Source organism: Microtus oregoni, unplaced genomic scaffold, assembly GCF_018167655.1.
Source record: "Microtus oregoni isolate MIOR12 unplaced genomic scaffold, Mior012 000068F_ref0000429, whole genome shotgun sequence".
Lineage (NCBI taxonomy): Eukaryota > Metazoa > Chordata > Mammalia > Rodentia > Cricetidae > Microtus > Microtus oregoni.
In genome coordinates this window covers 1936373-1963893 of record NW_024543975.1, presented here as the reverse complement: position 1 = coordinate 1963893, position 27521 = coordinate 1936373, and the positions used below count along the sequence as shown (strand labels likewise).

The window sequence follows — 27521 nt, the reverse complement described above, 5'->3', positions numbered from 1 at the left end:
AGCTGGTGGTGCTGAGGACGAAGCAGAGATGAGGGGTTTGTGGCTCTGCACCCACTTAGATCTTATTCTTTGTAAAACATCATTTACCTACTATATCTGTAAAAAAAATTTAAAGGAGACTTTTAATTTAGTATTTTTTTATTAAAAATAATATTATTTCACCAATTTACTAGTTTACGGTTGGCACTTTGTAAAAGTTTGGTACTACTTCTGGTTTCCATATTGTACCCCTTACCCTTGTATAAGGGCAAACTGGGGAAATGGACAGAGTTAAAAAATAAAGCCATCTTGGCTTAGTCTTTTTTTTTTTTTCTTGATTTTGGATTGTGTCTTTCCTATCTGCTCTTACTCTAGAGTCTGCTTGTTGTGCTGGGTGATTGAATCAAGTTAGAAATTAATATATTGAGATGCATTGTGGTTAAATGTTTACCTCCAGCCTCTCATGAACCTGTGACCAGGCAATAGAAGTAGCAATATTTAAATACGTATTTTGGCTAGAGAAACTTGGTGGATTATACTGCTTCAGCCGGAGGCCTAGTTGGGCCTGTGAGTGGCCAACTTGTCAACCTTTGAAAAACACTTCTGCTGTGTCTATGCAAAATTATTTCATAAAGGTCATATTCTTTGGGAAAAGTTAGCTGAGATCATCCAAGGTTGCAAAGAGTGACATATAGAAACAGCATTTTTTTCCCATGTCCTATCTGTACAGAATTTACATGTTCTAGATTGTTCTTGAAACATCCAGGTCAGTGCTGAGCAACATAGCATCTCTGCTGGGCAGGGTCAAGCTGTGGTGGGCATTCTTTCCTGTGCTCTTACCCACCTGTCTTCTCTGCTGGGCAGGGTCAAGGCTGTGGTGGACATTCTTTCTTGTGGTCTTTCATCTGCTCATCTGTGTGAGACCCCTCACATGGAATGTGGTGGCAGACAAGGTGAACAAGAAATTGCCAGAGACTGGAAATTGGTTATTTTCAGAGTAGGGAAAAAGAATCTTAGCCAGGTTGTATTTTATATAGAAATCCCTGAACAGAATGAGTATATGCCATCAAGTTTTGGGGGAGAGAGTTGTTAGGCAAAATTTGTTGCTCTATTTTTTTTTAATGGAGCTGACTGGTGCGTGGTCTAGTTGTACGGAGGGAAGAATGAGAAAACAAGCCTTGGAACCATCATCTGGAGGGGGGAAAACCAGACTAATAATCGTTTCCCTTCTCTAGAATTTGATAAAGTGGGTACATCCCAGAAATAAAGGAGAAAGGAAGGAGTCTGAAAGTTTTCTGAACAGAAAGATTTTTTTCTTGCGTGGAAGGCAAGTGAGTTAGTGACTATAAATCGGATTCAGGGAGAAAATTATGGGGTGGAAGAGGTTGGGAGAAACAGCATACTTGTTTTTAAGAAACCTAGACTAAGTCAAATCAAGGGAAGAAGCTGATATGGATCTACAAAGACATTTTAAAAGTTAGACATTTTAAGCTTTGGTTTTTAATTTCATTTTTATTTGAAGTTTAAAATATAAATATTATGTTTTAAATAGACATTCTTATGTATTAGAAAAAATTTAAAGACAGATAAGGTTAGTTAATAATAAAATATAGTAAGAAGATTTTAAACTGTGGGGTTATAAATAAGACCCTTCACTCCCCAGACATGTTAGTGGCAAAAATAAAACACAGACCAGCGGTGGGAATGAGGGGCTGTGTAATTGTGACCATTTGTCGCAAAATCTAAAACGGAATTTTTAAAGAAGTTTCCAGCATTAACTATATTATTTACAGCCTTTACTGTCTAACATTAAACTCAGAAATTCAAATATCCTTCAAACCATTATGATTTTTCACAGGACAGGGACGACCATAATCATACTTAGGTTTTCTTTTTTAAATTTCTATAGAAAAATATCAATAGTTTTACATCCTAAAAAAACAAAAATAAAAAAACTGTGACGGTTTCCTTTCTTTATTTTTTCTTATTTCTTTAGTTTCCCTTTTTTTCTTTTTTGAGACTTTGTTTTAAGTTAAAACTTTCCTTCTTTGGGTAAGGAGATATTTTCTGTTATTTGTTAGTCAACAAGAGAGCATTTTAATCACAGCATAAGAAGTAACAAGAACTTCCACTTTGCTCATCCTAACTGATAGAGAAAGCAGAAATGACAGAAAGGAGAAATATTAAGCTAAATTAAAGTACTTAATTCGAAATTTTTATTTAAAAAGATCAGTTTGTTAATTAATGGGAAAGAAAAAATATGCATTCTGCTTTCTGTTTGTCATAGGCTGCCAGTAGAGGATTCTCAAGAGGAAGCTTTGAAAAGTATTTAAAACATGACATAATTAAAATGAAAGTTATATTTATAATGCAAAGTCAAAAGCAAAGGGTTTGATTTTTAGATAAATTATCCTATATATAAGTATCTACCACTCCAATAATAAAAATACTATCTGGGTGAATTTGAAAGGCAGGTCCTTGCTTGAAAATAAGGCCAAGAAATTCAAATTAGTTAAGGTTTGAGCAGCAACCGGGGAGATGTTTAAATACATGCTAGGAAATAATTGTTTTTGAAGAGTCAGTATATAAATATAAACAATTTGCTTAATCTGTCAAAAAACCTGCGCCTCATGTGTGGCCTCTTTTCAGAACTTGATGATTATGTTGCAGTAGGATAAGAACAGATAGTCTAACTTTTGAGCATATTGTAATATTAGCAACTCCTTCTACTTTTACTAATACTTTTATTAGCACGATTTATTTGCATGATTTATTTTATTGCACAATTTATTTTGTGCTTCCATGCACAAAAAGCAGATATTTAAAAGCAAGTAGCCTAAAATTGCAGTTACAATATTTAAACAGACAGTTTAAGATTCTGTTAAGCATTATTTTAAATTAAAATAACAAAGAAGTGGTTATAGAAATTACACATGGAATTTCCTATAACCATGAAAGGCTGCATATTTTAGGTGCATCACCAGCACACATCTGAGAGAAATAGGTATCCATGTCTGTCTTCAATTGATCTAGATATTCTCAAAAACACACAAGATATATGGTAATTTCAAATGTATTAACACAATTAAATATAAGCACTTTGAAAAAATTTAGTAGAGAGTTTAGGTTTCAAAAACATACATGTTAAAAATTAATGTAGTAAAATAGAATTTAAGAAAATTGGTAGGAAATAGTAAATTTTTTGCTTTCAAGTTAAAAACTTCATTTCCACAATAAAATTGTTCTCTTCCTATAAAAATATTTTTAATAATATCAGATGCATAGTGTAAGCTTATTTTAATTGCTTAGACAAGATATGTTGAGCTAAATTGTTTCTCAAAGAAAGACTATTGTAAACAGAAAACAATTAGAAAGTTTTTCTATCATAATTATTACATAAAGTTCTTTAATACGATAACTCTAATTTTATTGTTACAATTAAAGTAAAGAAAATATGATTTGATTTAATAGAAAATATAGTTTCATAACCCTGAGAGGAAAGCTAGAAGCATGGGTAACTATATGGAATCAATTTCATTTCTCCCTTGTTTCTGAGCCCTTTTTATGAATCAAATACTTAACAGCAAGAGAATGATATATAAAATATGCATCAACTGTCTATGTTTTGGTGGCTATTTAAAAATAGGGGAAAATGAAACTTGTCCAGCTAAATACTAACTAAAGTTCTAAGTGAAAATTAGAGAGATATAAAATCTAAAATAGAAATAGTATAACAACCTAAAATTTCAAAAACTCACATATTTCCAATTTTTATATTCTGGTAAGTAGTGCAGCACTTGTTGTGATTGTTTATGAAAGTACAAAATGAAATAGGTAAGAAAGTAAAGAATGAGTTAGGATTGTTTTCTCATTGTAGTTTGCTAGATGTAAAATATATTAATAAGCTAACTGTAACTAAGTAGAGAATCGTTTAAAATAGAATTTGAAGAATTTTACTGACAATGCATTTATATAGCAAGGCAATGGTGGGGGGGGCCTGGTTTTATGTCTAGTAGGATTTCTGAGTTTTATGATCTGAAATTCATGATATATTTTGAGTGCCCTTTCAAGTTGCAAAATACTTCAGTAGAAAAAATAGACATCGTGTACATTTTGCTTCATCTTTAGGAATAGAAAAACACCGGATATTTTGGAAGAATGCTAGTTGTTATTTTAGTGCCTGCATCAAATCCCTGACAATTGCTTTGCCCCTCAGTCAGTTACCTGTCTGGGAACGTTAGTCTGCGCATGCGCATCATGGACTTCTTAAGTTATTCTGATGAGACATTAACCTGTAAATGTTACCTGTCATTCTTTACTGAAAATATGGCCAAAATATTTGAAGAAAATGCATTTAAAACTCTTATTAATAATTAAATTGAAACAGAATTTGAAAAACGTCATTCATAAATAGAATATACAATTGCACAGTTTCCAGAAAGAATGAATTCTCAGTATAGTTTTTAAAATCTCCCGAGAATGTCCATTTGTTGTTTTCTTGTCATTCTAAAGTCAGGGGGAAAAATTAGCATTATATGGTGTTGGCATTGATAGCTTTTCTGTAGGGAAAGGGAAATGCTTTTAACACATGGGGTTTTCTTCCTAAAATTTTAGCTTGAAATTGAAAATGTATGTTGTCCACAATTATTTTTTTATTAAGACCAATTTTGAGTTGCACGAAGTTTGTAAATTAATGTATTTGAAGAAAAAATGTTTTAATAAATGGAGAGATTTAGGTCGTTGTAGCAGTTACAAGATGGTCCTTCTCTTGAGTCCCAGAAGTTTAGAAAATGTATTTTAAATTAAGATAGTGTGTAGTACAAGATTCTGGGAACTCTAATAATTTAGAAAATGCCTAGAAAATTATAAAGGTTAAAGGGAAAATTAATTGAACATAAATGTACCCGTGTAATAGTGACTATTTGACAGTTTGACATCTCTGGAGATTAACAAAAAGTACTCTGCCAGGGACAATGTTCTGGGAAGCTGAGATTGTTTTTATGGTAAAAGGAAGAGTCAAGATAGCGTAAATGCAGTTGTTGGTCAAAATTCCTAAGTTATTTTCGAGTTGTGAGAGTTGAAAGTAGGTGCAACAGTTTGGTTTCTGGGCGAGGCAAGGACCAGGGATCGCCAGAACATGGAGCCACTACAGGGTTAACAGTGGGGCCGCCCGCTGCACTCTGGGAGTTGTAGTCCAGGGGCATTGTGGGAGTTGTCGTAAAAAATCCGCTCTTTTTTGCTGTCATGGCCGCCTCCAAGACGGCTGTAAGAGGTTGTCTGCCTTTTTGAGGGTCTTGGGGGACTGTCCGGCTCGTTAGAATGCCAGCAGCAGCCCCCTGGGGTGGCCAAAGACCTGGCAATCTTGTCCCGGGCGTGGACAAGCGGCCTGAGAGGGTCCATGCTGGGTTTGCAGTGTTTCTATGAGCCAGGAGGCCTCTGAGATCTGTGAACTGCTTGAGGGGTCCCAGGCGTCCACATCCTGGTGGTCTGGCCTTCTGCCTTTGAACTGTCTGTGTGGCCTGTACCTGGGTGTCCGGGTGTGTTTTCTGCTGTTATGGTTTATGTTCTGCTCGGCCGTCTTGTCTTATATTTAGCATAGTCTGTAATCGTGGTTGTTCAGGATTTACCCCTCACCCCTCCCCGGGTAGTGGGGCTCAGGGAAGAGTCAGAATTTTAGCAAGGGTGTTCACGAGGGTGTTGTCTGTCTAGTTTTCTTTTTGGGTAAGAGATTTTATCAGCGTGGGTGTGGTCGGGTATTTGGCTGTCTTTTGCTTGTGCTGAACTTAGTCCTTGTTTGCAAAATTTGCTTGTCAAGCAGTTCCAGCTTGTGAAATTCTCTTCTATTAGCATGGGTGTGTTCTTAAATCTGTACAAAAGTCCCGAGGAGTGGTGTGTGTGTGTTTGTAATTGTTTGTGGAAACGTATGTGTACAAAGCTTAACTGAAAGCAGATGCCAGGATCATAAGTAACTTTATCTTTAGGGAGCAAGCCTTGTTGGCTTTCCTGGTGCTGAAAAGTTGTTTGGTTTCTTTGGGGGAACCCAGGTTTGCTCTTGCCTGTGTTACATTTGGCTCACAGTGTTCCTCTGCGTGTTGAAACTTTGATCTTTGATATTGGGCCCTGTGAACACTTGAGACAAAATGAACTGCTGTGTTTTGACATGAAGTGGCATGGTTTCAGAATCTTAGGGTGTAATACGTTACGCTAATGCTAACATACACTTGTTGAGCATGCCAGTACCTGTCTTACCTGTCCATATGAATTTGGGTCTTCATGTGACTGCCAGTATATACTCTTACATACGTGCTCTCTGTTTCCATAATCTGGATTTATCTACCTAGTGAGGTATGACTGATCAGGAAAACCATTTCTCAGTAGTGTTAGGAGGTTTCACCACTCACATTTGATGAAGGGGTTTGTAATTTTGGAACTCTGATATCTATTTTTAAATTTAAAGGCACGACTGAACAGAGAAAGGGAAAATATGTTTCGCTGTGTTTGGTATTTTGTAACCTGTAAAAACAGTTCTGTTGTTTTTCATGTCAAGTCACATTTGTATATTGTTTAAGGTTTTGATGTGTGTGGGATTTTCCTAACTCTGCCCATCTTTGAATTTACTTTGTACCTGACCCCTTGAGTGTGGTAGAGAAAAGAAAGACTTGAGTGTGGTAGAGAAAAGAAAGAACCGGCTAGAATTTTGTATGCAGTTCTGTCTGATGTGGTTTCAGTTTCATAGTGTATTGCCTTGCCAGTCAGCCAGAATTCTCCCCTTCCTTTGTCCTGACTGTTGTATTTAACTCCTTTGCCAGTTGAGTAAAGATTGAGAAATTCCTTTGAAAATGAGCTATACTGTCCAGTTGTCTTACTGGGTGGTGACGTGGCAGAATGCATGCATGCTAGCGAACTGGCTCTGTGTCTGGGAAGGCGAACGCCCAGAACTGGTGGGTTTGTAAAGTCACTCCAAAGCGTCACAAGTGCAGGGTTAATTTGCTCTGAAGGAAGTTACAGTTACTTGTTAAACAATTCATTAGGAAGTGCTCAGAAGGTGCTTTGGGAGAGGGGAGGTGCTGATTTTAGTAAGGCTAGGGATGAACTTAATCTTTGCGAGAGCACAGAGCATTCTTGGATATTTATATAAGTAGATAACATTTCCCTCTGAAACAGTGAGATTTGTACATCCGAGAATCCTGGCATTTAATTCCTGGAGCCTCTGTGTGGTGCTGTGCCTTCCACTGTTTGCCTTCTGGTTCTGTAACTGCTGCAGAATGTCTTCTGTGTTATACAGTAGCGGTGGTAGTTGTTTCAGAAGAGAAAATATGGTAAGACCCACTTACATTTTCTGTTTATTTATATTTCTAAGGTTGTACACACATGCTTGATAGATGTGCCAAAAATTGTCATTTGGAACTTTTTTGCATGATGTCACTGGAATTCCTTTAAGTGTGAAGTAATACCAAAGTTTAATTTATTTATCTATATTTTTACATTTTAATGTGTGTGTGTGTGTGTGTGTATTCAAAGCAGAGTCAGGACAATGTACGAAAGTTAGTTTTCTCCTTCTATCACGTGGGTCCCAGGGTTCAAACTTGGGTTATCAGACTTGGTAGCAAACATCTTCACCCAGTGAGCAATCAGTGCTCCCAAAGGATAATTTTCTTAAGAAATATCTTATAAATGTAAGATTTAGAGAATTTTAGTGTTTTTCAAAAAAGAAATATAGGATATGGAGAGATAGCTTAGCAGCTAAGAACACTTAACTGCTCTTCCGGAGGACCCGAGTACTTAATTTTGGTTCCTAGGACCAACAATGTACAGCTTGTAACTCCAGCTCCGGGGGGTCTTAGGCTTCTGACCGCCATGGGCACCTGTATTCATGGGTGTGTGCACATGCACACACATATATTTTTATACTTTTTAAAAAGTAAAATCTTAAAAAGAAATTGAAACTTTTTGTTTTTTGTTTTTTGAGACAGGGTTTCTCTGTAGCTTTAGAGCCTGTCCTGGAACTAGCTCTTTTTGACCAGGCTGGCCTTGAACTCACAGAGATCCACCTGCCTCTGCCTCCGGAGTGCTGGGATTAAAGGCGTGTGTCACCACCACCAGCCTTGAAACTTTTGATGATGACAAAAGCCTAGTTTTTAATTTTCACTGTCACCAAAATGTAGGGGCAATAGAGAGAGATTTGGCTAAGAATATCTTTTTGGGGCCTTGAGTCAGGTCCTTCATGATGCCTTGTGTTCCTGTGTGCAGTGGTTCCCTTACTAAGAATAAGCAGATTATTAGTGTATCTTTGGATCCGTGAACATTTTATGTGCATGTATATGTGCACATGTTCAAATGTGTGTGGGTGTGCAAGTGTGAGAAGGCCAGAAGTTGATGTCAGATGTCTTCCTCCATTGCTTTCTACCTTACACACTTTGGTAAGATCGCTGTGAACCCTGGAACTCTTGATTTGGACAGTCTAGCTAGTCAGTGTCCCTCAAATTCTCTCTCTGTCCCTAGAACATTGTACTTAGAGGCAGGTCGCCCCGTGGATCCATAAGAATATAACCTTTGGTCTTCAACTTGTGTGGTAAGCTCTGAGCTATCTTCCCAGCCCATCTGTGAATATTTGTGTCAAAACTGCATAACAAGATCATGTGTTATCCATTTAAAATTTTATCTTTAGTTTTCATTTATATTATTTAAAAAGTAATTGGTCAATGCTATTTGTATTACGTCTGGATTTCTTAAAAATCTCAATTCTCGTGTGTGTGTGTGTGTGTGTGTGTGTGTGTAGGAGTGGGCTCACATATAATGTGGAAGTTAGCTCTCTTTTTCCACCTTTATGTGGCTTCCACAGATTGAGCTTGGGTCAGCAGTCTTGTACAACAAGCATTATACCCAGTGAGATATTAAGCTGGCCCCAGAAGGCAGTAGTCTGAAAATGGAGAGCATCATCAGCCCCTCCCTCTGTAGGATGCTGAAAGAAAGGGATGCAGAACTGGCCAGTGTCACCTGTGAGCATCGTGCAGCCTCAGATAGCTGTGAATGTGATCCACCACAAAACTGTAGTCTTGTGGGTGCCGACACATGCATTTGGGAGGCAGAGGCAGGTGAATCTCTGCGAGTTTGGGCTTGCCTTGTCTACAGAGCGAGTTCCAGAACAGCCAGGGCTACATGGAGAAACCAAGAACAAACAAAAAACCTATAGACTTACTTAAAACATTATGAAGTTTCTTTTGGGGGGGGGGGGTGCTCAATTTTGCAGTTCTTGAGTGTAAACTTTGTAGATGACAGTAATGAATCCCATCAGCACCAAAGGTTTGGCCAAGCCTGAAAAGTATTTAAAATTTTCCATCCTTTCTCTGATGCATTTTATTTGTTGGCCCTACCTATATGCATTTCCAGGACAGAACTCAATTAGTTTTGGTCTGATGGGCATTATGATTATTATTATTGGTTTTTTGAGACAGAGTTTTCTGTGTAGCGTTGGCTGTGCTGGAACTCACTCTGTAGACCAGGCTGACCTTGAACTCGAGATCCTCCTGCACAGGCCTTATCATTTTTAAAAGGCAAAACAATTATATAGTTTTAATGGGCAGGATAGAGCAAACCACCAGTTACCTTCAAAATACTGAGTGTAGATAAAAGATACTGATTGTCCCCATTGGTAAGAAAGTGGGGTGATGTGCGTAAGTACTACCACCTAAGGTTTTATGTCCTACAGCTTCAAAACCACAAAAGATCATTTTGCTTTGTTTCTACCTAATTGATTTTTCCATTCAACTTTCTCTCTTAGTACACTTGTGTGGTTCTAGAATTTAAATGAGAATTGGGTGTGGTGTCCCACATTTGTGATCCAGCTCTGTAGAGGCAGAGGCAAGACGATTGCCTCAAGTGTGAGGTCAGCCTGGATTTCAGAATGCATCATTGTAACAAAACATCATTTAAATGATATTCTTGTTTGAGATTTTTTTCCCTCCAAAATCTTGTGATTTGACTGTTTAAAAACATTCATCATAGGAACATGACATTAATAAGGAACCCTTGTCATCTTATATTTTACACTTAAGAGGCTTTAAGTGTTTTATTCTAGGGAAAAAAATGAGTCAGTGACTTTTAAAATCTTACCACAGTTTGGTCTATAAAAAGAAAAGAAAATTCCGATTGAAAGCTGTAGTTTCTTTTTCTGTGATGCAGACTTGGCAGTGTGAAGACAGAGGTATAGCTTGCCTTTTTTTCAGAGGAAGTCTGAAGACCTGAGGAGATGGCTCACTGGGCTCTCTGGGTAAAGGACCCGCTGCAGAAGCAGGAAAGCCAGAGTTCAGATACCTAGCACCCACATGTAAAGCCGGTGCCAGTAGCATGTTTGTAATCCTAAAGCTGGGGTGGTAGAGACTGGCGGATCCCTAGGCTCACGGAGATACAGTGAACTTCAGGTTTATTGAAAAATCCTACCCTGTCTTAATAAGTTGGAAAGGGCTCACGAAGCCTTGCCTGTGTACATGTGGACTCAGAGGGGCAGGTGCACCTACATACAGGTCACTCAATATGCCATACTCACATACAAAAACCCGAAAAGACTCAACACTTATGAAATTTATCAGAATTGTATAAGAAATTCCTGACTTCAGTCATCGAGATGGTTCAGTGTAGGGGAAGGGCATGTGCCACCAAATCTGATGATCTGATTTCAGTTCCTGGAACCCATTTCGTGAAAGGCTAGACCTGACTCACAATTTGTCCTCTGACCAACACATATGTGCTAAGATATGCACACACACATACAGGGCTGATAAAAAAAATAAGTAAGTTTTTAAATCCTTGAATGGGCCTGAAGCCATGACTCAGTGTGTAAGAGCGGCCACTGCTTTTGCAGGAATTGGAGTTCGGTTCTTAGCCACCTGTAATCCCTTTGCCCTCCGTGAGCACCTATATTTGTGAACACATAATTTAAAATAAAATTAAAATCCCAAATTCACAGTAGGATAAAGTGGTCCTGGATGCTTTTCTAACCCAACAATATTTGTAAACTTCTTTTGTAATTTAGTGGAAACTCCCAAGTCTGTACTTCTCTGTTTGAAATAGTTTCCTGGGAGTTTTGGTTGAGTTTTTGTTTTGTTTTTAATGAGGAAGCCATATATTTTAAGTGAAACTTCACTTAGAGTGGTCAGCTTATTTCTGTGTTTCATTGGGGCCCAAAGGGCAGCGTATGTGCAGTGTATAGTGGAAAAGGCCCATTGGACTGAAGGACTAACACGAAGACAGTGATTTTTAAGTGTTCTGTACCATTTGCTAGAATTGTTCTTTGGGGGTCTGGAGAGATGACTCAGGTTAGAACTCTGCCTCTTCAAAGCCCCGGAGTTTGGGTCCCAGCACTCCCCGCATTGGGCAGCTCGCCAGCACAGCAGCTGCAGCTAAAGGGAACCAGATGCCCTCCGTGACCTCTGCAGAGTCACAACACACAAAGAAATACTTTTTTTAAAAAAATGAACTGCTTCCTTTTACATTTTCTATTTTAATATCTTATAATGAACTAAATTTTTAAATATTTATGTAATGACCTATTCCTAGTTAAGATCCTGTATAGCTCATACAATTTGTTTCATACTAATTTTAAATTGTTATTGTTATGTGTGGCGTGTGAGTGAGTCCACGGGCACATGTGTGCTGTGGAGTGTGTGTGGAATAGAGTACCATTTTCAGGAGCCAGTTCTCTCTCCAGTGTGTTGAGGAAAGACCGCCCTTGTTTCCTCTGTGCTGTATTCTCCAGGATAGCTGACCTGCAGGCTTCCAGCCATGCGGCCTCTGTGGGGAAGACTTTATATTTCATAACCTCTAAAGTTCACAAATAACTAGTCTTTGCAAGAGACAAAGAATGCCAAGGTCATAAAAATAACTAAATAAAGGTTCTAATAGGACAACTGTCCAAGATTATAAGCAGGCAGTTTTTAGAAGATTAAGTCTAATGAGCTAAAAACATAAATATATGTGCTCACACATTAGTAACCAGAAGAACCCAAGTTAAAATGACCACATTCTCTATGCTCAGTAGACTAAAAACTTAGAAAGATGAATGATGGAAGGACTCGGGGATTGTGAGTAAAGTGGCAAAGCCATTCTGAAGACTGGCTGGTGGGATAGAATTCAATGGATACACATATTGCTTCTAGGTGAAACAATTACAGCTGGGTGCTGGTGGTGCACGCCTTGAATCCCAACACTTGGGAAGATGGGGAAGGGCAATCTCTGAGTTCGAGGCCAGTCTGGTCTACAGAGCTAGTTCCAGGACAACCAGGGCTACACAGAGAAACTGTGTCTCAACAAAAGCAAAAATTAAACAAACCCAAAAAAGTGTGTGTGGGGGGAAGCAAATACAATGATAACCATCATGGTATTGCTAGCAGAGGCTTAAGGACGTCCAGCACGACATCCATCACTGTGAAGTTGTGTAGATATGATATGGTGGATGTAGTGTAGTACTGTGCAAGAGTTTCCCATATATTCACAATATGAAATATTGGGACTAGAAAAAATGGCTCAGTGGTTAAGAGCACTGACTTCTATTCCAGAGAACTTGAGTTTGGTCCCCAGCATCCACATGCTACATCCCACAGCTACCTACTGCCTGAAACTCCACAAATCCAGCACTTTCTTCAGGCCTCTGCAGATTCTGGCATACATGTGGTAAACATCCATACATTCAGGCACACACATACAGACAAGATAAATATGTATTTTAAAATTAGTGTCTAGCAGAAATAATAAACAATGGAACCTATTGCTTAATACTATCAGTATAAATTTTTAAATGTACATAAAGTGTTGGGCAAGAGAATGTTTCAGTAGATATATCAGACACATTGGAACAGGTACATAAAGGTCCATGGACAGCTAATGAAGGAAAAGTATGGTCAAAGATGCTCATTTTATTCAATGTCAAAATTGCTTTACTGAGGGTTCTTTAAAATCTCACAAGAAACCAAAACCACTAAAATGGCACTAATGAAAATGTAAAATTCCTCAGATCAAATAGAAGGAAGTATGCCCATGGCTTGTTCAGTGAAGTGCAAACTTGCCAAGAGGAATGAGAGTGTGTATGTAAGGAAAGGCATGCTGTGCTCACAGATTTTAAGATTCAGCCCTGTGAAGGCTTCAGCTTTCTTCACACGAACAGCCCCAATCAGAATGCCTCAAGCTCTAAATGTCTTTATGAAATAAAATAGCTGGTTCTTGTAGTAATATGGGGCGGCAGGGCTGCATCCCCCACACCCGGCCGCCCACATGGCTAGCTTATGCTCCGAAATAACAACACACAAACTGTATTCTTTTAATCACTGCTTGGCCCATTCTCTTCTAGGCTAATTCTCACATATTAATTTAGCCCATTCCTAATCATCTGTGTGTAGCACCCCAAGGTGCGCTTACCGGGGAGATTCTAGCCTAGTCCATCCTGGGTCCGAGCTTCATCACGTGTGTCTGCCAGGGAGCAGGGCATGGCGTCTCTCTCAGGCGTCTGCTCCCGAGAGGACAGCTGTCGAGACTCTGAGCTCACTTCCTCTTCCTCCCAGCATTTTGTTCTGTTTACTCCTCCCACCTATCCTCTAACCAATAAAATGGGCCAGGGCAGTGCCTTTATTAGCCAATGACCTTCCTCCATCAGGTTCTAAAATATGTGTGACATTCAAAAACCCCTCTAGAGCAGCCAAGACAAGGGTGACAAGTTGGGGGTTTAAGTTAACCTGGTTTTAATGCTCCCTTTGAACCTGAAGTAACTAAGGCACTGTGGTTCTCACAGGATGGTGGATGTATAAACCCATAGGTCATTATAAAATGGGGATACACAACACTGAGGGATGTTCAACAAAAATGAGAAGGCAAGTCGGCAGAGGAAGAACAAATGCTGCTAAAAAGAGGTTGGACCACGTAAAGAACAGGATCCCTGTCCTGTGCTGCGTACTGTATTCACAGAAATGGTCATATTCCTAAATTGTAAGAGCCAAAAAAAAAATTTTAAATCTGTGGACTTAAACGATGCAGTTTTCTTCAATAAGACAGAGAGAGTTGGAATTATAGTAAAAAATAAATTGGACTTTATCAAAGTTAAAACAATTAAAATTGGGGCTGGAGAGGTGGTTCAGCAGTTGGAAGCACTGGCTACTTTTCCAGAGGACCTGTATTCAAATCACAGCCCCCACTTGGCAGCTCTCACCTGTCTATAGCTCCCGTTCCAGGGCTCTGACGCCCTCAGACATGTAGGCAAAACACCAATGCACATTTAAAAAAACAATCAAAATTATGTTTTGATTATGTTCTGTTAAGAACACAAAAGGCAAGCCACATATAAGGAAAAATACCTGATGAGGAACTGTCCAGATCCTGATTATGAGGGCCAGGGGTGATTGATAACTTCAGGAAAATTGTGTTCTAGGCACAACAGGGTGGATGCAATATGAACTCAGGGATTGTGGCAGCATTCCGAAGGCCTGCTCAAGCACAAGCCAGACAAAACCCAGCAAAGAGGGAAGTGGACAGGACAGCCCACCATGGACTCTGGAGATGCTGACACTTGGTAGCTGTTGGAATAGATGGAGCCAGCTTCCTCCTTCCTCCCTTCTTTTTTCTTTCTTACTTTGAGACTTTTTTTTTTTTTTGAGAGGTGCTCTTTCTATTATGTAGTTCTGGCTGTCATGGAACTTGCTATGTAGACCAGGCTGGCCTCATACTCACAGAGATTCATCTGCCCAACTTTGACAGTCAGTTTTCCTGAATGGTGTGGCCACACATCAGGGTATGCCTACTTCCAAGAGTGGTTGGTCAACACAAAATGGATTTGATGAGTTGAAAAAAGGGAAACTGAGGATGGATGGGAAGGGAAGTAAGGGTAGATCTGGGAGATGGGGTGAGTATGAGCAAGATGCAGTATATGGAATTCTCAAAGATGATAAAAATAGTTTTAAAATATTCTAAAACAAAAACTTTCTAGAGTATATAGGGGGCTTATAATCCAGTAATAAAACAGTTCAGTAAAATAGTGAAGGGTCTTGCGTGTTGGCACACACCTTTAATTCCAGCACTTGGGAGGCAGATCTGCCTGAGTTCAAAGCCTTCCTGAAAGGCCAGTCAGGGCTGCCCAGTGAGACCCTGCTTGTTATACAAAGTGAGCCGAAGATGTCTTCATTTTCCTTGGTAATCTCCAAAGTCTTCAAGCCTTGTATTATTTGCACAATTTGCAAAGATAAGTAGATTTTATGTGAGTACATTAAAAGATGTTCATTTTTATGGAAAGGGTAACCTTAATTAGGTCGCATTGAAATACCACACAGCAACTAGACAACAAAACTGACAGCACCAAGTAGCATATATGCGGAGTGAGTGTAGCAAGGGGCACCAACGCTTTGGGTAGTTTCTTATAATACTAAGCACTATATACCCCGCCCCTTTCCCCTGCCTTTCAGTGTTACTTACTGAAAGAAATTAACAATTTTGTTTTTCCTTTTAAATAGATTGGCTGGACAATGAGCTCCAGGGATCTGCCTGCCTCCACCAGAAGTCCTTAGGTTACAGATTACAGATGTGTACCACAGGGGGTGGGGGTGGGGATGTTGCTTTTTTGTGTGTTCTGGGGATCTGAATTCAGGCTCTTATGCTTGTCAAGTGGTCACATGGCTAAGCCTTCCTCCTAGACCTAGTTTTTGCTTTTCTGTTTATTTTCAAACTGGCATAGACCAATAAACAATTTATTCTTTCATTAATAAATAAGGATTAAGTGGGATTTATGATAATACATAAATATTTAAAGATATAGGACATCAATATATAATTTTTCCCATGGGAAATGGATGAGATTAAATTTTTAGACCCAAGTTCTTTAGCAACAAGGTAGCTGATTTCCTTTATTATAAAACCCATTCTAATGTATACAAAAATTTTAACTGGTGTCGTAACCTTAATCCTAGCAGTCAGGAAGCAGAGACAGGTATATCTCTGTGAGTTCAAGGTCAGCATGATTTATGTAGTGAGTTTCAGGCTACCCAGGACTACATAGTAAGACCATCTTAAAAAAAATTCCCCCCTTTAGATTGAGACTTGATTTATGTCTCAAAGCAGAGAGTGGATATGAAGTTTGACCAAGGGCAGCATTGTGACTAAATTCAAACGCGGAGCTGCAGTAGATTCTCTGGGGAATGTAATGAACCAGGTCAGAATGCCACACCCAGTGTGCAGGTTAATGTTCCCAGCTACTGCCTGAGCTACTCCTGAGCAGGCCTTTGGGATCATAAGGCTCACTGAATGTTCTCCCTGCATGCAGGGAAAGAAAGTTTTCCGCATGGTGTTAGAACATCCAGCCTGTGCACAACAAAAGCCTGGGAAGTTCAGGGATTCTGGGCTCAGAATGAACAGAGTCTGATGATGCCTCTCTAACGTTGGCAGACCCTAGAGCAGCAAGAAGGGGTGTAAACAGCATCAGAAACAGTAAAGCAAGTGAACATATTTTTGGGTTTCACCTAAAATTTTCAATCTAAGTATTGCTAGTAGATTTCAAATTTTTATTATTTTCTTGTGTGTGTGTGTGTGTGTGTGTGTGTGTGTGTGTGTGGTGTTTATGCTTTTTAGATGGGTGCTGGGGATTCCTTATGCTTGTGCAGGCATGCATGCCCACTGAGCTGTGTTTTCTATGTACTTGCAAACTATTTAAACGTATGACCTGTCAATTTGTCCACAACCCCCCCCCCCCCATCACACACACACATAAGTTTGCAGGGAACTCGAATTCTATAAACAGTGCCTTTTCATATGTTAAAGCCAGCTTATCTCCCCTCTTCAATGAATAAGAAATAGTCTTTGGAAAGCAAATCTCATTTGAACATTGCCATTTAAATGATTAAAATATCCCATTCACAAAATGATAAATAAGTAGATTATTCAGAAGGACTTATTCTGAAGGTAAAAACATTGACATTAGGCTTTTGCTCTTCCTGTAAATCAGGCCCAAAATAGGCCCATGGCATAGGACTCCCCCAAAGAGTCATAGTCTCAGTATACACATATGATACAGAGGGACAATGAGGTATGGAACTAGTCACCAGTAAGACAGTTCCCAGGCAACGTCTGAGACAGCATAGAGGTTGGAAATAGAAACCAATTCCCTAGAATTACTTAGATATTAATAAAAAGCAGTTTCTCTAGGGGCTGGGGAGAAGGCTCAGTGGTTAAAGCAGCTGTGTAAATGTGAGAACCTGAGTTTGGATCCTCAGCACCCACATAAACACTTAGTGGGTGCCGTGGCCAGCCTTGAATCCCAGTGTGTGGGAAGTGTAGACAGAGGATTTCTGGAGCAAGCAGGCTGGTTAGACAGGCTAAGTCAGTGAGCTCTGGGTCCACGTGAGAGACCCTGCCTCAACGTATAGGCTGGAGAACAATCAAGGAGACACCTGATGTAGACCTCTGGCCTCCACACATACTTATATATGTGTGTATGCAACACACATGAACATGAGGAAAAAGAACTTTCCCCTGGCTGAATCTGTAGTTAGAAAGCTTTATTTCCAAGTATTTAACAGGTATTGTCCATGTGCTCTTGTTTTTTCTTTCCTTCATAGCCAAAGCCATGAGCAGGTTTTCTACTGGGATCAACTCTTAAGTCATGACCTGGTACCCACATGGTGGTCACACCTATCTGTCACTTTGGTTTCAGAGAATCCAGTACTCCCTTCTGGCCTCCTAGGGCACCAGCACAGACATGGCTCACATTCACATGTGTGTGCAAAACACTTAGACACACAAAAGGAATTTTTTAAAAATTATATGTTTTCAAACAAAAATAAATCTTGTCATAGAATAGACTTAGGGGACCTCACAGAAAGGACCCTATGATTTGAGCACACACAAACACACATGACATTCAACACTGTTGTTACAGACGATCACAGGTGCATGGCTTAGACCAGCACCACATGTGTTTAGTGCAGGTCTAGAGAAACCCAGTATGGGTCTCGTTCGACTTAAACGAAGGTGTCTGCACTTCATTTCTTCCTGCGGGTTTCTCGAGAGTTCATTTCTCTGTCTCTAAGAGCTTAAAGCTGGGGGATTCCCATATTTGTTGGCTCTTGGATCCCTTCTACATCCCCAAGGCTGGCAATTTTGCATCTCTCTGGACATTCTGCTGCCACATCGTCTTTTCTGACCCAAACTAGGAAAGGTTCTCCAATCTGAGGACCTGCAGTATTAGATTAGGTGTACCTGAATAACATAATAGAACTGCATAACCACAAAAATAAGACCATTTTGTGGACTTAAGTCTATTGTCTAATTACAACACCTTACACGCAGGGGTTAGAGGTTAAGACATGGATATTTAGGGGGTAATTATTCTGCCTGACATGGCAACCAATATAATACTATAATATAATAATAAATATTTAAATTTACATAAAATTTCTCCAAATGTTAAAAATAAAGGAATATAAACAACATCAGTGCATGACCAAGCAGATGCAGTCATTTTAGAGAGAATAAAGGTTTTTAAAATATGCATATTATATATTTCTGGAGAGTTAGTTCCCCAGATAATGAGAAAATTAGAGACCCATAGCTGCCTTGGTCCATTTTGTCACTAAGTGACTGAGGTTGGGTGCTTTATAGAGAAAAGAGGTTTAATTTGGCCCACAGTTCTGAATTCTTAGATGATGTAACCTTGTATGATAGGGACCTCAAGCCGCCACCTCTGTATGTTAGTGGAGACAAACCAGCAGGGGCACAAGTGGAAGAGATCACATAGCGAGAGATGAAGGGAACATATAAGCAGTCCAAGTTGATGGAATACACGAGTTTATTAGGATTACTTTCAGAAGCATAAGTAGCTGATAAGCAACCACACTATTGAAAGGGTCTCACCAAACTACTATTTCATATGTCTCTAAGGCTACAGAGAACTAATGCAAATTTGGGTTTAGAACTCTATTCTTAAAGCAGTAGAGGTGGCTATAAGCTGGGGCACTGTAAGGCAGATGATATCTGACCTTGGGATTGTTATTTGTGTGTTTTATGTTAACTGCTCCCTCCTTGTCCCTATCAGATCTCTCAGTGACTTCTCTAGCTGCTTCAAGAGTCGCTTGTGTGCTGCAGTTGGGTACATGGGACAGCTGCAAATGATGGCTTGCTACAAGTTGGGGTTACTCTGGCTAGACTTTGAAAGATTAGTTCCACTATGTTACCAGAGTGTTCTGATGAGAGCACTGGGGGCCTGGCATCCACAACTAAGTAAGGGTCAGCAACCCATGGTCAATGCTCTGATTAAAGAGACAAGCAACCATGAAAAACAGAAGATTCATCCGATGTGGGCATATTTGGAAGAGGAACAAAGTGGTCTAGTTGACCCCCAAGTCCACCTTTGGGGCCCTGAGGGTTAGATTTAAATAGAAAGCAAGAAGTGTGGATAATTAAGCAGTTCAAGTCAAAGCTTGGTCCTACCCAGTGTTGACCCATCAGTATCTCTACTCCGGTCTCTGCTGCAAGGTTGACAAGTTGTCCTAGGAGACAAATTCCCTTCTGATTGGCTTTACACTCCAGCTGATTCTTTCTAGCTGATATTCCAGGGATGACTCCAATTTCTTGGTGACCATTATTTCATTGGTCAATAGTTCCGTGGACCTTTGTTCAATAGTCTGTTAGGCAAGAGAAGGGCACACATCTCTCTAAAGATATAACTTTAGGGAATAGACATTTCTTGGGCCAGGGAGATGAGTCAGTGATTGCTGTACGAGCATGAGAAACCGGTTCAGTCAGACAGATCGCTGGAGATAATTAGCCAGCCATATATCCAAATGCGTGAACCTCAGAGACCCAGTCTCAAAGAAACAATGGCAGAAACCACTTAATAATGACCTTTGACTTCCACACACAGATACACATGCAAATACGAGAGAGAGAGAGAGAGAGAGAGAGAGAGAGAGAGAGAGAGAGAGAGAGAATAACAGTTCTGAATCCAACTATCCAAAGTCCAGGGGGCGATGGCAGTGCTGCTCGGTATCTGAGGGGCCGGTGGAAGTTTCTTTGCCTCTCCCTAGCTTTTGTAGTTATCAGCAATCTTTAGCCTCCCTTGGCTTGAGTCTACATTGCTGTACTCACCTTCTATCAGCACTTGGATTTTTTTTCTCTCTACCTCTCTGTATTGGTTCACATCTGACTTTCTCTATGAGGGCTGATTGGATTTAAAGCCATCCCCACCCAGTATAAATTCATCATAACATCTTTATGTTCACAAAGACCCTATTGCCAAATAGGAGTGTCTTTAACAGGTTGGAGGGTGACTAGGTCTTCTGGGGAGACACACTGCAGCCTATGACGGGTTTTGGGGGAACAAATGCTGAGGTTGAGGTTTCTCTGCTGAGGGTCTATTACAGAGTGCTCTAGGGACAGCATCTGGAAGAGAGTGAGGGAAGAGGGTTAAGTTGAACTGAAATCATTTATAATAGAGGCCTCAGGCAATGTCCCAGGAGTGCTGAGGCTGGGAAGACTTTTCAGAGATGTTCATACATAAAGTAAATGGTCCACTCTTTGGTATGTCTGTACCCACTAGTCACAGAGTGCAAGTTCCCATTGCAGAAGTGAAGTGGCTCCCCTGACCAAGGGTAATGCCCAAAGAGGGACACAGCCATGTGCCTTCAGCAGCCAGTGCTCTGGCTAATAGGAGAGTAAATGTCTAAGTTCTATAAGGAAGATTAAACTGATGCCCCAGCATCCACTGCATGGTGCTTATGAAGCAGGGCTTAAAAATAAGACAAACAGTATCTGTTTATATGTCTTGATATCTAAATATATGTACATGTATTTGTGATAAAAGTGTTTTGGACAGTTCTTGGGTGGTTTGTTTGCCATTTTCTATACATTTTGACTTTACAATCACTTTTTTTTTTATCTGTTTGAGACAGAGTCCGACTATCTAGCTCAAACTGTCCTCGAACTTTGGATTGCTGGTGGCCATGGCAGAGGAGCAGCAGGTGTCATTGAAGTTCAAGGTGCCAGCTCACCAGGAGGCGACTCCCTGGTGGGTGAATTTTGGATAGCAAGTCCCTGAGACCACAGACCTTAGAATGTGTCTCACTTCTACTGTACCTTTACATGTTTGCTACCTTTCTCTGGTATCTGCTATGGTGTGAACGGATGTGGGGAGATTCCCACTGCCTGTAATATAGTGTGCTTATCTCATGGAAAAATTCCATTCTGCTGGGCATTCTTGCCTGTGGATTATTGTGAAGATGATTCCTTCCTAAGCTGTACTGTCTGATTGATAATAATAAGTTTTAAGTTAAGAGGGTTAATGGTTCAAGAAATAAATAAGGACGTGTCACACACTAGAACACATGAGTTTAGGTTAACAATTAAGAAAAACAACTGAGTCCTGGTAGACCAGCTAGCTTAAATTCTTTTAACCTTAATGTTGGAAGATGTGTTCACAGGTTTTGGAGTGCTGAAACAAAGATTTGAAAATAAGATTATACTAGATGTTCTTGTCAAATAACTTCGAGGTGAAAAACTCAAGAAGACAATCTAAAGTTTTAGAAAGACACAAGAGTTGAATGCAGAACGCGTTAAGGTCAGGGAGCAAGAACAAAGCAGCCAATTATCATTATTTGACATGCTTTTCTTGCTAGGATTGGTTGATGACCAGAAATGATGACTAATTTTTTGTATCCATTTTTGCTCTTAATCTCCTGATATAAAACAACTAATGATGCATGGGTATGCACCCTAAAGATTTAAAGTAGAGCTGACTGATTTTTTTTTATATATAAAAGTTTAGGTTTGTGATTCCTTTAGATTCTTTATAATACTACCTTTAAAGGAAAGCAATAAAGGAATAGGTCCTTTCTTTGTAACTACAAAATGCAGCCTGCCAGTAAAAGATCATACCTTGTTGCCCACAAAGTTAACTTATAACTGTGAATGGGTGTGCTTGGGTATGAATGTACATGGGCTCTTGGGATAATTTGTTCTTTACCTGTAAAACATAAAATGTTTAATGATGTAAGGGATATGGAAAACATGTTGTTTTTTTACTGTTTGTGTTGTATTCATTGTAATCATTTACAGCATGTAACCACATTGGAATTCCTATATTGCCTGAAAAACTTTGTTGGGGTATATAAGCTGTAGAAAAAAGTATACAATAGAAAGAACACAGAAGAATAAGGAATAAAGAAGGAAACCCTCAAAAAAGAATGTGAGTGTCTTTTTCCCTAACCCCCTCAGATAAAAAAGTCTTAGTATGTGCTGACTCCGTGGATTGCCTTTGAGGCCTGTGCTCCTGGAAGCTGGCAGCCCAGGTGCAACACTGTTGCAACCTCCCAATGCTGGGCAAACATAACTGTGCTCTTTTATAACTACTTTGTATTTTGTGTAGTCTTTTTGTATACATCAAATATATTTACCAAGACAATAAAGAGGAAAAGAACAGATGTAGGCAATAACAGTAGAAATCAAATTAACAAGATTCCTTGGGAGAGGAAAATCCATGAATAATATTAGTAAATGCTGAGTCCATTACAAACATAAGCATATAGATAAAGAAAATGCATGAAGGCATTTTCTGTATTCTTTCCTTTGTGTTTTCCTGTGGAAGTGTCCTAATATTTGCAGGTTTCTTTCTGGTAGCAAGACATTGATAAAACATCCCAATTAGCTTTCCCTTTACCTAGTTGGAGCTGGCTTAACTATGGCTCTGATTGTTTTTTAAAGGTGAACGTACCCTGGATAAGATAGCTGGAGTGATTACTCGGTCAGGAGATACAATGAACTAAAGCAGTTACTGGGGCAAGGCTAATGTGTTAGCCACCAACCCGTGAAGGTACTAAATGGCTTGGCACACTTTTCTGGTGTTTATAAGTCTATGTGAGCCTTTGAATTGAAATGTAAGGGAGCACTGAAGCTGTACTTTTACTTATTGATTGCTCTCATTCGTGTTGGGTGTGCTTGTGTGTCCTGTGGCATGTTTGTGTAGGTCAGAGGGCTGCCTGAGGGAGTTGGTTCTCTCTACCATGTGGGCCCCAGGGATCTAAGTCAGGTCATCAGGCTTGGTGCCAAGCACATTTCTCCTCGGAGCCATCTCACTAAACTTAAAGCTGTATACTTAAATCTGTTTCAAACTGGCCAATATCAGTTTCTATTTTTTTAAAGAAATTTTTATTTATTTTATTTTTATTTCATGTGCATTGGTGTTTTGCCTGCATGTATGTCTGAGGATGTCAGATCCCCTGGAACTAGAGTTACACACTGTTGTGAGGTGCCTTATGGGTGCTAGGAACTGAACCTGGGTCCTCTGCAAGAGAAGTCAGTGCTCTTAACCACGAGCTCACCTCCCCAGGCCCCATCTCAGTTTTATTTGAAAACTGTGTTTGTGGAAGCGACCATGAGTGTGAGCTCAAGTGTTGTGTGTGTAGAAGTGGAGTTTTTAAGTGCAGAACAACTTGTTGGCAGGGCGACCTGGTTGTGACTTCCATCACCCACTGAGTGCCAGGGTAGATTCGCTTGATCTAGCTGGTCAGGCTAATGTCCTTCTTTGCTTTTGGAAGAAGCTGAGTTTCCCTGATAAAGGAGGTCAAAGGTATATGAACAGCCGCCCATCCCGGCTGGACTTTCAAACAAGCTCTCACAATGGCCTGTTTCTAGATCTAGGACCATGGCACTTAGGGGTTCTTGCAGTAGAAGGTCTACTGAAAAGCTGGTTTCTTTGGAAGAAGAGTGAGGCTATTGTGTTTGGATGCAGTTATGCACAGGAAAACGCTTAACATGAAAACCCAATATTCTTTTATTATGGTAATGTTATCACTTAAGGAAATCAAATAGTAACTTCTAATTAGTTTCTAATGCTAAAGATTCTATTTATTTTAAATTAGTTTGTTATTCATAGAACATTTTTTTTCCTACCCAGGATTTGACAGCTGGATGTAGAATGGAATCAAAGCTCAATGTGTCCAGCTGGAGTTATAGCTCAGTTGACAGAGCACTTGCCTAGGAGGTGCAAAGTGTGCTTCCCAGCACGGAGGAAATGGCTCTGTTGTACACACCTATAATCCAAGCACTCGGAACCGGAGGGAGGAGGGAACCAGAAGCTCAAGGGCAGGGAGTTTGGGGCCAACCTGGGCTACATGAGAGCATGCCAAAAAGCAAAACAAGCGTAATGTGTTGAACAATGATGAAATGAAGAGGTTAGGAAGGGTCTGGTGCTTGTCTCAAAGGTTTAGCTATGATGGTATTCTCAAAAAACTTCTGACATCTGTAACATTACCTAATTATGAAATTTTCTTTTATACAATGAACTGTTCCCAATTTGTTGTGAAGACTGGATGTGAATTTGTAGATATCTGTATCAAAATGTAGAAAAACTGCCAATGAACTTCAATGGAAATCTGTGTGTATGACTACAATACAATGTTGTTAAATCACACTTTTTACATTAAAGATTACTCTCAACTTGAAATCTTTTAAATAAATTATTCTGAAGACCAATTTGATGTGTCTGATTCTTTTCTCTCTTTTTCTCTCTCTTTTCCCTGACAAGTTATTAATTACTAAGTAGACTTGACTGGCCTGGAACTCATTTAGCTATGTAGACAAGGCTGGTCTTGAACTTACAGAGATCTACCTGTCTCTGCCTCTGGAATGATGGGATCAAAGTCATGCACCACTATGCCCAGCTTCAAATATATATATATATATATATATATGTGTGTGTGTGTGTGTGTGTGTGTGTGTGTGTGTGTGTGTATAAAACAAATTCTACAGCAACAATATCTGTTTGCCAAGACAGCTTCAGAAAGACTAATTATGAAGTTCTTGTCATACAGGTTGAAAACACTTGAGATTTGCATTAGTTGGCAGTAGCAGAGCTAAGAAATCTCTCAGGTTACATTTTAGTCATAGAGTGGGCACATTTGAATATTTGGAAATGAGGATTTAATAGAAAGGAAGGTTGACCCCTCGGTTTTGCATCCCAGAACAGTCATGAGTAGTGGTCCAGTTAAGGAGATAGAAAAGGTAAAGATGTGTCTTAGTCACTGTTCTATTGCTGTGAAGAGACACTATGGCCAGGGCGACTTATAAAAGGAAGCAGTTAATTGGGTGCTTGCTCACAGTTTCAGAAGGCAAGTCCATGAACAACATAGCAGAGAGCCTGGCAGCAGGCACGCAGACATGTCTCTGGAGAAGCAGCTCAGAGCTTACATCCGATCCACAAGCAAGAGGCAGAGCAAGCTAAATTGGATTTACGTGGATTTTTGAAACCTCAAAGTCGACCCTCAATGACACACCTCCAATAAGATCGAATCTCCTCCATCAAGGTCACACCTCCTTAATCCTTCCCAGCTGGAGGCCAAGCATTCAAACAGAGGGGCCTATGAGGGGACACTCCCATTCAAACCACCACAAGCAGTATACAGGGGCACCTGTGGAGTTCTACTTTTAAATATATTAAGTTTGAGTTGGCATGTAGCTCAGTTGATATAGTGCTTAATTAGCTCTGGGTTCAATCCCCAGCACTGAATTGAAAAACCAGACGTGGTGTCACACACATGTAATCCCATTCCTTAGGAGGTAGAGGCGGGAGGATTGGGAGTTCAAAGCTATCCTTGACTACATAGCCAATTCCAGACCAGATTGGGATACTTGACATCCTCTAACAACCAATAAATATACTAAGCTTGAGCAGAGACGTTGAATGGGCACCTGGACATATGAGCAGAAGGCAGAAGATGACCCTGAACAGAGATTCCATTTGTTTACATGTGTGCATCCCCACTCCCACCCTGGGAACTTTGCTGAAGAACTTCCATGCTCTACTGGACACTTTTGTGTCCCCTTAAAACTTCCTTTCAGGGGCAAGGGAGATGGCTCAGTAGGTAAAATGCTTTCTGTTCAAGTGTAAGGACCTGGGTTTTAATCCCTAGCACCATGTGCAAGCCGGGTGCGGTGGTTCAACACTGGGGAGGCAGTGACAGCATAGTTTATCTAAATAGATGAGCACCAGGTTCTGTGAGACCCTGTACCCCCCCCCCCCCCCCCAAAAAAAGGGCAGATAGGTGAAGACACCCTAAATCGGGCAAACATTGTGACACACACCTTAAATTCCAGCACTCAGGAGGTGTGGGCAGGCAGATATCTGAGTTGGAGATCAGCTTGGCCTACTTAGTTATCACCAGGACAACCAGGGCTTTGTAGAGACTGCCTCCAAGCCAGAATAAAACCAAAAATAAAAATTACACCCATGTCACCCTCTGGCTGTACACTCTCATATATAAAGGCATATACCACCTGTCCTTGAACAGTCAATTAATGGAGTCGAATTAATAGTGAAAAGCAGGGAGAGAGGGAGGGAGCGAGGGAGGGAGGGAGGGAGGGAGAGAGAGAGAGAGAGAGAGAGAGAGAGAGAGAGAGAGATTCACTGTGGCCACATTAGGAAGAAGTACAAAAGAGAACTGGCACCGACCACCAAGGCTGTGTTTCAGGTTCTGAAGAGCGGTTATGGTTTAAGAAGAAGGCCAGAGTTACTCTTATCTAAGCAGTCCCAGCCCAAGTGTGCCAGCCACCACCACTGACCCCTCATTGTCTCTCCTGTAAGGTGTTCCGGGAGAAGAGTTTGCCCAGGTTTTAGGCTTTCCTTTTACCACAGCATAAAACGCCTGGGGGGTATGGATAGATTCCTCTTCTGAGTCCACTGTTTTAATAGTCTTGATAGTTAAAGAACATGAACGTCTCTTTCGAATATCTTTACTCCTGCAAAGTCGGACAAACACACCCACTCTCCTCACTCCACATCCTCCCACAAAACCAGAAATAATGTGATTCTGGTTCTTCAAGGTCCACTCAAAAACCAAACATTTCCAAGGAGAATTGCTCCACAAGCTGTGTTCTTGTATTTCTATTCATATTACAATTGTTAACGCTACTATGTAGTAGTCTGGAATTCCGAATTACTGGGAACCACGAGTCTAAAGCTCAATATGGGAGCTAAGGAAGGCATTTAGAATTTGGAGCGAAAGCGTGCGGCGAAGACGGGGAACCGCAACCCTTCATCCGAGAAGCTCATGGGATTAACAGGAGTCTGAAAGTGTTTAATGCAAAGGCGTAAACGTAAGCGCCGCTTCATGCACCCTTCCACTACAATTTTCCCCTTCCGGTTCCATTCCTTCCTGAAATACGAGGTTAGGTCTCATCGGCCAATCAAAGAGCAGTCGTGAGGGCCGCCTCTGCCAATGAGAGATCCCTGAGCTTCGGTGGCGCGATGTGAGCTTGTGGGCGGGGCCAAATGTTGAGTGGCATGTGAGCGATCCACTCTCTTAATAGAAAATGGGGTGCTGAGCGCGAAGGCGGGGCGTATGGGCGGGGCCACTAAAAGGAGTCTAACCAATGGTAGACACAGTACGCTCAAAGGGAGGTAAAGCCACCAATGGCGACATGGATGTGGCGCTGTGGGCGGGCCTTGGGTCCCAAGGGGGCGTCTGTCAGCGGCGTCCTCGGCGTCACGGCCGGGACCGCCTCCTCGCTCCATTCATTCGTTTTTT

At 40.4% G+C, this 27521-nt stretch overlaps 1 long non-coding RNA gene across 6 annotated transcripts in view; it reads left to right on the top strand.

The window, feature by feature from the left end:
• Positions 1-24465, top strand: part of LOC121440552 — an 83006-nt gene extending 58541 nt beyond the window's left edge. Inside the window, exons 1-4 of one of the 6 annotated variants that reach the window (XR_005973362.1) lie at positions 5198-5251; positions 7144-7298; positions 20895-22186; positions 22702-24465. This is a non-coding gene — a long non-coding RNA (uncharacterized LOC121440552). The other 5 variants (XR_005973357.1, XR_005973359.1, XR_005973358.1 and 2 more) reach the window with 5 other exon arrangements.
• The last annotated feature ends 3056 nt before the right edge of the window (positions 24466-27521 follow it).